The sequence below is a fragment of the Cuculus canorus genome, chromosome 5 (assembly GCF_017976375.1).
Source record: "Cuculus canorus isolate bCucCan1 chromosome 5, bCucCan1.pri, whole genome shotgun sequence".
NCBI lineage: Eukaryota > Metazoa > Chordata > Aves > Cuculiformes > Cuculidae > Cuculus > Cuculus canorus.
The window spans coordinates 63210916-63222976 of NC_071405.1; the positions used below are offsets into that span (position 1 = coordinate 63210916).

Below are 12061 nucleotides of genomic sequence, written 5' to 3' on the forward strand. Positions count from 1 at the left end.
GTTCACTGCCTTAGAAGTGACTATTTTAGTGTATATACCACAGAAGAAAAGGAGGCAAAACTGTCAGGAGATATTAAGACTTTTTCATTGAATAAAATATAGAGGGAAGGTCTCAATTAGGACAGAAAGAAACATGAAAAGATGGAGAAAACGTAATAGCAGGAAAAGAAAAAAAATAGAGAAACCTTCAACTCTTAAAAAGAAACCTTTTCTCACATGGGTGTCTTGAATGTGACATAAAGGCAAAACCTCAGTGTCTCATATCTTCCTAATCACTAGGCTTCTCACTAATATCAGAAAGTGTTTCACTAAGAAATGTGAACAAAACTGAATTCTTCCCCAGCTAACAAGAAACTCAACTACCCCGTTAGAAGTTCTTGTCCTAGTCTATCTCAAACAATAGCACTGCAATGTCTTACATTTACCCCCATAAAATTAATGTGGTGTTCTGTGAACACCGATTATGATTACTTAGATAGTAACACTATTATTTGCTTCTATGCTGATAGATGCAGTAGATGTATTTATTAAATGCTCTTAATCTGCATATATGGACAAACCTGTCACACCTTGGACTTGCACTCACCTGAGGACACGTAGAGAAATGCACAGCCACTTTATTTAAACAACACTGAAGAAACCTTAAAAAGTAAGGGGGGAAGTGCCTCTTTTTTTGTCCCCTACAGCTTTCTGAAGAGGGGAAGTGGAGAGAAAGGTGTTGATCTCCTCTCCCTGGTATCTAGTGACAGGATGTATGGGAATGGCTCCAAGCTGTGCCAAGGGACATTTGGACTAGACATTAGGAATCACTTCTCTACCAAGAGGGTGGTGAAACACTGGAAGGCACTTCCTAGAGAGGTCATCGATGCCCCAGACCTGTAAGTGTTTAAGACGCATTTGGACAATGCCCTTAGAAACATGCTTTAACTTTTGGTCAGCCCTGAACTGGTCAGGCAGTTGGGCTAGGTGATCATTTTAGGTCACTTTCAACCAAAATATTCTGTTCTACTCTACTCTACTCAACTCTACTCTACTCTACTCTACTCTACTCTACTCTACTCTACTCTACTCTACTCTACTCTACTCCACTCAAATTCTGATTCTGTTCTAACTTTTAGTTTTTCTGTTCTTTCTTTTTTCCTGAGGTATTCCCTATTTTCTCTGTAAATGACTGTCAGAATTCCTAAATCCAGATTTAGGCATAGCACTGAAATAAATACAACTGTATCAGCTTACTCAGCTAAAAACACAAATAAGGATATCCATCCATTTGCAAGCTGATTAGCTTCAAATGTGGCCATGGATACACAGTGGTTCAATAACACAGCGGCTATGTAATCAGTTTTCATTGCACTTTTTTAATTGGGCAGAGTTTTACAAAATATGGGGAAGGATTTTAATTTTATCAAAATAAATAAGCTTCTCTTACAAGTCATACAAGAAAATAAAATTTGGAGAAGTGGAATGATAAATGATTAAGTGTGACCAATAAATATGAGCCTTTGCTTCAGATATCAATTTGAACACTTTTTGTTTCCAAACTCTAATGAATACATTGCCATCTTGAAGATGCGAGCTCCCAAAGTACTGCAGGGACAAGAATACAAATTCAGATAAATTGCATATATTTTTCTAACATTTTCTCACTAAACAGGTTTAATTTACTATAATTTAAATCACTTTTTTAAATAACTTCTACTGACATGTACTTTATGTGTTGATTCTAGTGGCTGTGCATTTCAACAGCTAAGTGATAAGTCTCTAATGAGACATTGTCACACTGATGATTACTGCAGAAAGGAAAAAATTGGACAATGTCATGAACCCTTTCCTCACTTGTCTCCCCTTCTTCCTTCCTTTCTTCCCCCTCAGCCCATAAACATGTCCTGGAACCTGTTAAACAATTATAATTTTACACACACATGAAAATATATATAAATACACATGTACACTCAAGTTTCAATGCACAAAAACCCCTAAGACTCTGCCTGTAACTTTTTATTTAACAAATTAAGAAAATCAGCTAAAATCACCTTCAAAATAGTTGCCTTCTGAGTTGACACACAGCTTCATACGAACCTGTCAATGTCCAAGGCAGGTCTGCAGATCATTTTCTGAAAGGTTGTCAAGGATCTCCATCATTATTGCTTTCAAATCTTCTACCGACAAAAGAGAGTTTCCTTTGCGCACCGACTTGATCTTTGGGAAGAGGTAGAAATCGCAGGGAGCCAAGTCTGGCGAATAGGGTGGATGCTCAAGCACGGTGATGTTGTTATTAGTGAACAGCTGTTTCACAGATAAAATGTTATAGGCTGGTGCATTGTCTTGGTGCAAAATCCACCCGTTTCTCCACAGTTCTGGTCGTTCCCTTGTCATGTGTTCATACATTTTTGTCAACACTTCAATGTAATGCTATCAATTTATCATCTAGCCACCAGGAACCCACTCTGCCATCACAATACTCCAGATATTGGAGAAAATGATCAACATGACCTTGAGCTCCAAATGACTCAGGCATGTTTTTTTGGTCTTGGAGATGTTGCTAACTTCCGCTGCGTTGATTGTCAATTCATTTCCGGATCATACGTAAATATCTAAGTTTCATCACAAGCAATTACCGAACTCAACAAATCTAGTTCATCCTCAATGCATTGCAAAAGGTCCAAACAGTTCCTTACAATGTTCTTTTTGTTCATCAGACAGCATTTTTTGAGCCATTTTTGCACAAACTTTTTTCATATGCAGTTTTCCGTTACAGTGTGTCAAACACCCTCCCTGTCCAGATGAACTTTCTCAGCTACTTCTGGAACAGTCAACCTTCTGTCTTCTGAATCACATCTTTCACTCTTACGATGTTGTTATCAGTAGTTGCTGTGCATGGGCGGCTTGGGCCATCATCTCTCATGCTTTCTCTGCCTTCCAAAAACTGTTTGTCATTCAAAAATTGTGTGTGAGACATACACTCTTCATCATAAACCTCCCTCGATACTTGAGACGTTTCTGTCACTAATTTCTTCAGTTTAACAAGAAAATTGATATTAACTTGCTGTTCACTCTTGCACAGCAATGTTTTCCATCCAAAGGTCAGAAAATGTCTGTATTTGAACATGTGGCCACCTGTAATGAGTGAAGTGATCAGGTTAAGCCTTTTCTCACTGTGACAGGTTAGAATATGTTCTATAACCATCTCTTTGTCTCTCCCCTCCCACTCCAGTTTCCTGAGCTGTGGCATTAGTCTTGGGGGTTTTTTGTGTCAGACCTTGTGTGTGTTTGTGTGTGAATGTATCTCGGCTGCTTGAGAATTTAAATGATGAAACTGCAGATATATACTAAACACTCTGTGAGCAGTGTCTTGCTATTTATTTATGAAATTATTAGTTAGGACAAAAGTGAAAACTTATCTTCTTATTATGTACCTTCACAATTTCAACTATGCAGCTTGTGACAGGACCCTAAACAGACTCGGGTCTTCAGATTCTGTCTCATGTTTAAAACCTTTTAAAAAAGGGGTTAAACCCTTTAAGCCCACCGAGGATGCTCACTTTTGCATCCAGTAAAATTACATATGCTTAGATTGTTAGAACTAGCTTTTGAGACAGAGAGGACTCATACCTTGTAGGTGGGAACTGAAAGAAGCTTTAAAACAAACCAAAAGATGACAGAAATCCCTCCCTGTGAGGCGGGTGTCTTGTGTTCACACTGTCCCAGCCAAGTGGATCATCTCTGTTGCTGAGCTCATAAGTAACAACAGGTACTTGTTCAGCAAATTAATCATTCCTGTTCTGCAGTGTTTAAAGGGAAGTTCACCATCAAGATTAGGTGTCCATCACACGCACTGTTCTTCAGAAAAAGATAGATTTCTGTTCTTTGGCTGTCATGAGTGATGCTGCAGTGGTCCTTACAGTTTAAATTCTAGTTTGTAGTCAAGAAACTGGTGTCAAATGGGCCAAATTGTCTGTTGCTGCTAAATCAGTCTGAAATGTAAAAACCAAAGCTACCCTGCCATTAAGAACTGCTAACCACCACAATGTGTTAGCTGGTGAGATGTGGGGCTGTCTTTTATAGAATGTGAGGAATAGAAGTTACCACATTAATTTGTAACACTCAGCAGCTCTCACATCTGCGTATATTTACTAATCCAGAACTTATGAAAATCAGGAATAGCTTTTCCTTGTTCGTGTCAAGTTTTGGATTACCCATTTCAGTGACTGGGTTTTATCATGAAAGGTGTTTTTAAATGTAGATAATTTAGGCCTTTCTTCAGATTTCAGTGAATAATGGTGAAATAGCATTTTTCTTCTCCCGTGAATGTAACTGCTTTTTTTTTCCTGAACTTGCTCTCATTAAAAGCCCCACTATGTTTCATATTAATACTTTACATGTATTTATGTAATAGTCCTGTTCATTCTTGCGTGTGTAGCAGCTGTATCCCACAACTTATTGTGAAGAAACATGAGTTTTTTCCACCAAACGTAGACTAGGTCTGTGTGGTTCATTGATTCTTGTCTTTAGGAAGGAGGACCTCCTGGAGAGCAGAGTAATTGCAAGTTTAGCAAAGAACTCTTAAATACAATACTTAATGGTCACAGAAGAGAAAAATATAATCGGCAGACAGCAAAGAACAAAATCATTTCTCAGACCGGCATTCACAGAGACACCTGCTAGTTTACAGGATGGGAACTACAAGTAATGTTACCAATAATATTTTATTTTCCCTGCAGAATGAAGACTAATAAAAGTTAAAGTTCCTGTCCAGTTTGAGTTCTTTTCTTATTCCAGTTTCCTCTTGCGGTCCTACTTTAATTTCTCCACAAAACCTTAATCTACCTGATGAGCCAAGAACTACAAGTTTTTGAGGTTGGCTGGATATTCCTTTCCAGCCAAAGCGTGACTCTCCCTCAAGCCAGTTGGGAGAGAGTGCTCCATTGAAACAGTCATAGAATCACAGAAGGGTTGGAAGGGACCATTAGAAGTCATCAGGTCCAACTCCCCTGCAGTGAGCAAGAACACCTTCGGCTCCATCAGGTTGCTTAGAGCCCCATCCAACCCGACCTTGAATGCATCTACCACCTCTCTGGGCAACTTTTTTCCAGTGTTTCACCACTCATTGTAAAAAAATGTCTTCATTATAGCTACATTTATGTTGAAAATCTCTGATATGGTTGTGAATAAGAAAGCTCATGGTCAAGTAAATAGTATCCACTCTGCAACCAACCTCTGTAGTACTTTATTTGTGCTTCCATTATCTAAAAGGTTTTTTAAGTAAAAATCTCCACAAAGCAGTAAAAACCATGATTCTGATACATCGTATTCTTAAACTTAAGAAAACCAAGAAAATCTTAGGACATTAGAATCTTTGTAGCAAAAAGTTATTATGCTGTAGTTAGGAATTTTTTTTTTTTTTTTGCTTGCTCTTCTGTAACCATGCACCAAACACAATAAAATTACCAATATTCATTTGTATAGTCACTCTTGTCAAAATAGCGTAGGTATTCAATCAGTGTATGAGGCTTCAGCTTTGATGGGTTTCAAGGATATTTTCAACTTGTCAGTGGAAAAGTGTGAATCTCGCTTTGGCCTTGAAGTAGGATTAGGAAGTTTTTGTTCAAACTTTTGTGCTTAATAAAGTTTTTGCATTCAAAATGTGACATCTTGACATTTGCTCATTTTCCTTTTGTGTCACCTACTTTTATGTCTTCTGCAAGGCCCACGCAATGGGAAGAATACTTGGGACATCAGAAAAGTCGGGCTAGGATTTCAAAATCATGAGAGCAAAGTGCATCTGTCAAAACAAAAGCTTTGAGGCCAAACTAATCACGTGGCAAACTCGATAATGAGTATATGCTGTTACAAATAACCACTGTGAAGTCTATGAAATGTATAGACTAGATGTTTCACGTTTGCTACTGTTGTGAACCGTGGAAAACAACGGGACCTCTGACCACTGCGTTAAGCTGACACATTTGTTAAGCTGTTGTCTCAGTAACTGTCCTCCATACCACAGCCAATATGAACCCAGCATGATCGTGCACAGTTGTGTGCAATAATATGCCATATTTGCATTTGAATCCTGCACAGACTTTTTTGAATCTTCACTAGAATAAACATTGTCTTTGGGTTTTCGGAGTATAAGAGTTGTTTATTTGACTGACCATATATAGCTGAACATCTTTAGAGATTTTTCGGCTGGATTCAATCTATTTAAACAACTGTTTACTGTTCTGAATCACAGTCTTCTTATTAATAGCTCTGTAAAGCAAACAGATAAAAATGGGAGCAACTGGGATCGAAATGGTAATGCATCAAAGCATAAATAACCTGCTTTTCTATGTAAACTGACCAATGGGAATTTTTCTGCATCAATGTCTGTAGGAAATTATTTAATTATGCAAAACCAACAAAATTACACAAAATGTTACAAAATTGGTAATAGTATAAATCACTATAAAGAAACAGCATTGGAAAGAACAAAAGGAATGCAAGCCCTTAACTGAGTTCTGAAGCAACTGTAAGCACTCGGGAAAAGCTTGGGTATCATAACAGGCATTGCAGCAAGATTTTTTCTGCATAAGAAAAAATTTCTAGTTTCATGTATAAATAGTCAAAATTTAAAATATTAGAAGCAACATTTAAAAGGTAAGTTATGACTTAGTCTGATAAACAGACATCTAATTTTCCATTTCTCAAACTGCATCTCAAGTTCTCCCTTTAAGATGCTACTGCATAAGATTTTACTTATCACTAGAAAGACTACGAAAAGCATGGTGCGTGTAATGCTAAACAACCTTTTTTTTATGCTTTGTTTCCCGCTGATGACACATCTGCGTACGTGTGGGTGGATTTCGTGGCAGAACTGACTCTACGTGACTATAAATACTATCTCAGTTTAGCTGCCGTTTCATGGATCAGTAATCTGATTATTTTTAGGAGGAACTTTTAGCTTTTCCGCATACCTTTAGAACGACCTTTTAAGTGATGCTGAATGAGGACACCAATGTGGTAAGAACTGGAATTTATAGTGTGCATATAGATAAAGGATGATGAGGTTCTCAGCTGCAGAAGACAGAGGGAACACAATGAACCTCCAGATAGAACCCCTTGTTACGTGGAAGTCACAGATCTGAAGTCACTGTACCTACAGTGCATAACTTTAGGCAGTGTTTGTTATCCTGTAACTGCAGAGTGCTTTGTTAACATCTTGTGTTGTGTTTTGACACAAATGCTAAGAGAGCTCTAAATATTTGAAATGCTTGTGTTAGCACTATTAACACAGGATATTTTAAAGCTGTGATGCTTTCTATCAGAATGATATCTTGCAGAACTGAAAATGGGACACTACAGAATCTCAGCATTTTGTCTTTCAGGCTTCCTGATGTTTTTCTAAATCTACAGAAGTATGAAAAATTAGATAACTGCAAACAAGTAAAACATTTTTTTGAGCACTTACTTGGGTTCAGAGGGAAGATTCTCCTGTTACTGTGGACGGGCAGATTTTTTTTCTTGATTTCCTGTTCTAAATTAATCATACACAAAAGGTCAACATTGATTAATGTGAAGCAACTTCGTGTGAATATCGCTATTATTGTATTTTGTGCATTCTGAAAAATTGTAATAAGATTATGAAGACAACCTCATTTTTTTACTTGGCAATGTAGACTACATTTAAGGTATATTTTACCTAATAGCTGAAATATAAAAGCAAATAAGCATAGGAAGTATTGGCAAGGAACCTTAGAGAAGGGCATATATGCTAGAGAGACTTGAAATAACTAGTAATTAGTCCTCTGCATGCAATATGTTACATTTCTGTTTAATTGTAGAATGGCTTCAGACCATCATAAGACTCTCCAAACTATTTCATACCTGATCCCAACCTTTAAATCAAGGTGTTTAATAGGGCATGAAAGATACCCTCTTCCAAAGCCTTTAAAATTGCACATTTTTTATCAGTTTAATTATTCTTCTTTCATATTATATAAACTCATTGTATCCTACCCTAGAACTTACGAAAATTGCATCCTAAGAATACAAATCTTTGATTGTTGCTGGGTTTTTTTTAAGTAGGACTAAATAAAAGTTTGCTAGACCAGCCCAGAGTAGTCTAAAATCCGCCTTAAGAAACATCAATGTTTGAATAACTCAAGGAAAGTAAAGCCAGATATATAAAATTAGAGAGTGTTTTTAATAGCTGAAGCATTATTTTGCATATGAAAATCATCGGCAACTCAGTCTCATCAGAAGATAAGGCTAGGTTTTAGGAAATGAACTACGTTTGTAATCATTTTACCAATTTCTAAACAAGTATAATAGGAATATAAAACCAGCAATGGACAAAATATCAGTTTGCTAGAGATTCACTGACCCAAAAAGGCAGGTAAAGATCCTTTGCCCAATATAGGTCTACCTCCCTAGCACTATCAGTGAACAGCAGGCGACATGCTAATCAAAAGGAAGAGGTATTTAAGTTTCAGACTTTTAAAACCTGACCATGGTCACCACAAGCTTTGAAGGCAGAGATCATCAATTATCGTACTAATTGTTTGTTCTGTTTGTGTCTCAGGCTAAAAGGAAAGTCTCACTAAAGCAAAAAAAAAGTGACACACAGAATTGCTACCTCAGTTCAGTTTCAGCATCTCATTATTCATTATTTGTTTTGTTGTGCATATGTGACTTTAAGTTGAATGTAGTCATGTATACTCCAAGATGCATACTGTGCAACACTTGGGAAATCATTATCCACATTATTCTGCAACTGCAGGCATGAAAGCTGCCAGCTTCCGTCTTAGCTTTTGTTTCCAACTCAAGTAAGAAATAAGCAAGCCATCTATTTTAGGGTTTGGATATCTCTATTTAGATTTGAAATCCAGGTGTTAGCAAGGGGAAAATGTGTCCATCTGAATAAGCATTCCTTTTGATACATCTCAGAAACAGATATTCTTTTAACCCTAACTCATTTGTCCTTATATCTCTCTTCTGAAAAGGAACCAACTGCAAAAAGTTAAGAGTAGTATTGCCCAAACTATAAAAATGATAAAATGATCTAAGAATATATAGCCCATTTTCTTTAAAATGATACTTGACTTTGAATCCTACAACATATTTTTTCTCTCCAAAAAATGGGTCAAATATATTGGGCCTGCAGAAGAAAGTATGCATGCCTAAATCTAAGATATGTTTTCAATAAGACACGATAGAAAAATCAAGGATTTTATGGCAACTCATACGTGAGAGACTCTATACCCTCTCAAAAAGTACATATTTTTAAAAATCAAGGACTCTTCTTGCATAATTTTATTAGATAAATGAATGTCTGATTTTGAAAACTGGGTGGTAATACATCTGTATATAGAACCTTTTTAATTGTCCCGTTCCACCACTAAGAATCTCTGCCTGGAGAACATCTGAAAAATAGAATTCCTATCATATTCAAATTGTATTCAGGCTCCAGAGTCTGAAGAAAATATTTTCTTACTTCTAATTTCCTATTGTTTCCTTGAAGAAATTTATTTAAAATGAATTTGTAATTTAAACAAAAGATATAGTGTTGCAAACATGCTAAAATGTTAAGTTCATTTGGTTTTCATTTCATTTCATTTCATTTCATTTCATTTCATTTCATTTCATTTCATATTCAACAGTTATATCAAACATTTAAATGTTTAATTCTTTAAAATTCTGGTCATCTACGTCTATGTAGTGAAATAGAGATAAATATTACATTAAATAAAGACTTACGTTTTATTGTATATAATGGTTTGATATTATCAAAGATATTACACGTATCACTTAAATGTTCAGAAAGAATTCACACTTTGAAGAGGTATCAATATTAGCAGATATTTTTTATGACAGTAAGTTAAACTTTTCTGGCAATGTACTTACATTTCACTAGCGAATTGGAAAACAACCCTACAATTATTTGGAAGACTATTACTCTTTAATATTCTGAAGTGTACCTTTAAAAATGACCTCCCAATGTGATGGAAAACTCTATGTGAAACATGATTCTTCTTACTAATCAGATTTCCTTCTACTTCCTCTCGTTTAAGATGTACACACAGTTGTACCAGGTGATTATTTTTTATCTTCTGTGTGGTTTTTGAGATAAAAGTTAGATTTTTCTTTTAAATGCACGGAACCAACTGACACTTTCCAAAACAATATTAAAAGACTGGTCGTGCTGATTCAGATTAATGTTTCAACTGGTCTTCTTTACCTGCTTCTGCGTGGACCTGCACATCAACTATGGTTTCAGGCAGAGCAACCTGCTGTTGAGTCCAGGACCAACGATGAGACCTCAATCACTGATCCAAAGCTCTGATCAGTTAATAGTGACTGCTAGAAAAAGGACTGAACTGGTGGGCTGCTCTGCAGGAGCAGAGTAGGAGTCTTTGACCTGAAGTCGACTGTTGTATTCTAGTAGACACACAGTGATGTGAAGGGGAAAAAGGATTGGCTATAGATGGATATCTGGAGGAAAACAACAGGGCAAGAATGTATCCTCATAGTTCCCTTCCTACACTTTCCCAAGAAGAAAATCCTCTCAGCTCAGGGGATTTCCTGAACATTGTGCAGTTTGTCACTGTGCTGTGGTTTATGATTTACAGAAGTGTGAACTTACCGATAACAGCAAGTTCGTAGAGATGCCTGTGACAGTGTAACTGGATCAAAGAATGCAGCAAAACAGAAAGCAGTGCAAGAAGAGGAAACTTATCTCTATGTTTATAAAATTGGAAGTTCCAGGGAAAAACATTTCATTTATAATGGATCACACTTTATTTTGAAGTCGCTCTAATCCTGTAGGTTTGAACTAAATTAAAAATGATATTATATGATGTAACTTAGATTCTTCTCTGAGTAAACTAAGTTTATAGGTTCTTCTACTCTATGTGTATCAGAGTACTAGTAATTCAAGGCATAATTATCAGCATCAACTTAAAACCTTTTTCCTTTTAGCAATTGTGTATTCCTTAAAAAGGAATTTACAATAGTAGCACAGGACATGCAGGCGATAGTGTTTACCTTTCCAATGAAATGCCACAGTTTCATTTGTTTCTAAATTTGCCAGACAATGACTTTAGGTAAGGTTTGAAAAAAAAACATTTAGTGAAGATGTTTTTGTTCATTTCTTAAACATAATTTTTTGAGAAACTCTACCTCCTCACAGTTTTGCTATATGTACTCGTAATTTTGTGGTGAGAGTCAGTGTGGTAAAAGACATATGACTTCCACTATCCCTCTATAAATGCACTCAAGTCCAGCCAGTGGTTAAATCTGGAAAAATCTTGGTTCGTAGAATTTATGCAGAGAATAGTTCTTAAAGTTTGTCTGTACAAGGAGAAATTTTGTATTTACTTTCTAAATGGACAGTTTCACAACACTCCTGAAGACAAATTTAAAGTCATGACAGGAAAAGAAAAACAAAACAAACCCAGAAAAGATCTAGAGGTTTTAGTGGTAAGCAGGAAGCTGCTTTCGTGCAGCTTTCGTACGAAATTACTGTTCTCTCTTGTTTACCTTTAAGCACATAATCAATGCATCTGAGCACACTAAATCAGACAGGAGAGAAGAGTCACACTCTGCAGCCCAAATCCTCAGTAGTATTTGGGATTGAAATGGTTGTTTCCAGATGCTAAATGTGAGATTTCTTAGTTTTGACTACGACAGCTTTTTTCATTATTGAAACAGTCACAAAGGGCCTCAAGTTTCCAAATAGAAATTGGAAAGAGTTGTGCAGAGAAAGTCAAATATGCTGTTCCTCATTTTAAAAGACACACAAATGAGAAAGAAACCATGGTGATGAGGGACTAGAGGCAAGATAATGAAACCAGTGCAAGATCAAAAAATAATTAAAAGCAGGAAGAATTTCTGTGATCCTATGGATGGCTGTTTCACTGGTCAAATTATTCAACTTCTCTGCTTTAAATAGTTTCTAGATTTCCTGAAAAATGGGCAAGTACTATAACTTGGAAAACAATTGTAATAGCATACTTGGTCAGACACAGTGCCTTCCTACTCTGAGTGAACTTTATGGATATTATTACTTCCTACTTATAATTTT

General features: G+C 36.3%; 1 long non-coding RNA gene across 9 annotated transcripts in view; it reads left to right on the plus strand.

Moving 5' to 3' along the window:
* LOC128852335 (uncharacterized) overlaps window positions 1-10889 on the plus strand; it is a 42465-nt gene extending 31576 nt beyond the window's left edge. For 2 of the 9 annotated variants that reach the window (XR_008450114.1, XR_008450126.1), the window contains exon 7: window positions 6852-9586. This is a non-coding gene — a long non-coding RNA (uncharacterized LOC128852335). The other 7 variants (XR_008450110.1, XR_008450123.1, XR_008450113.1 and 4 more) reach the window with 6 other exon arrangements.
* The last annotated feature ends 1172 nt before the right edge of the window (window positions 10890-12061 follow it).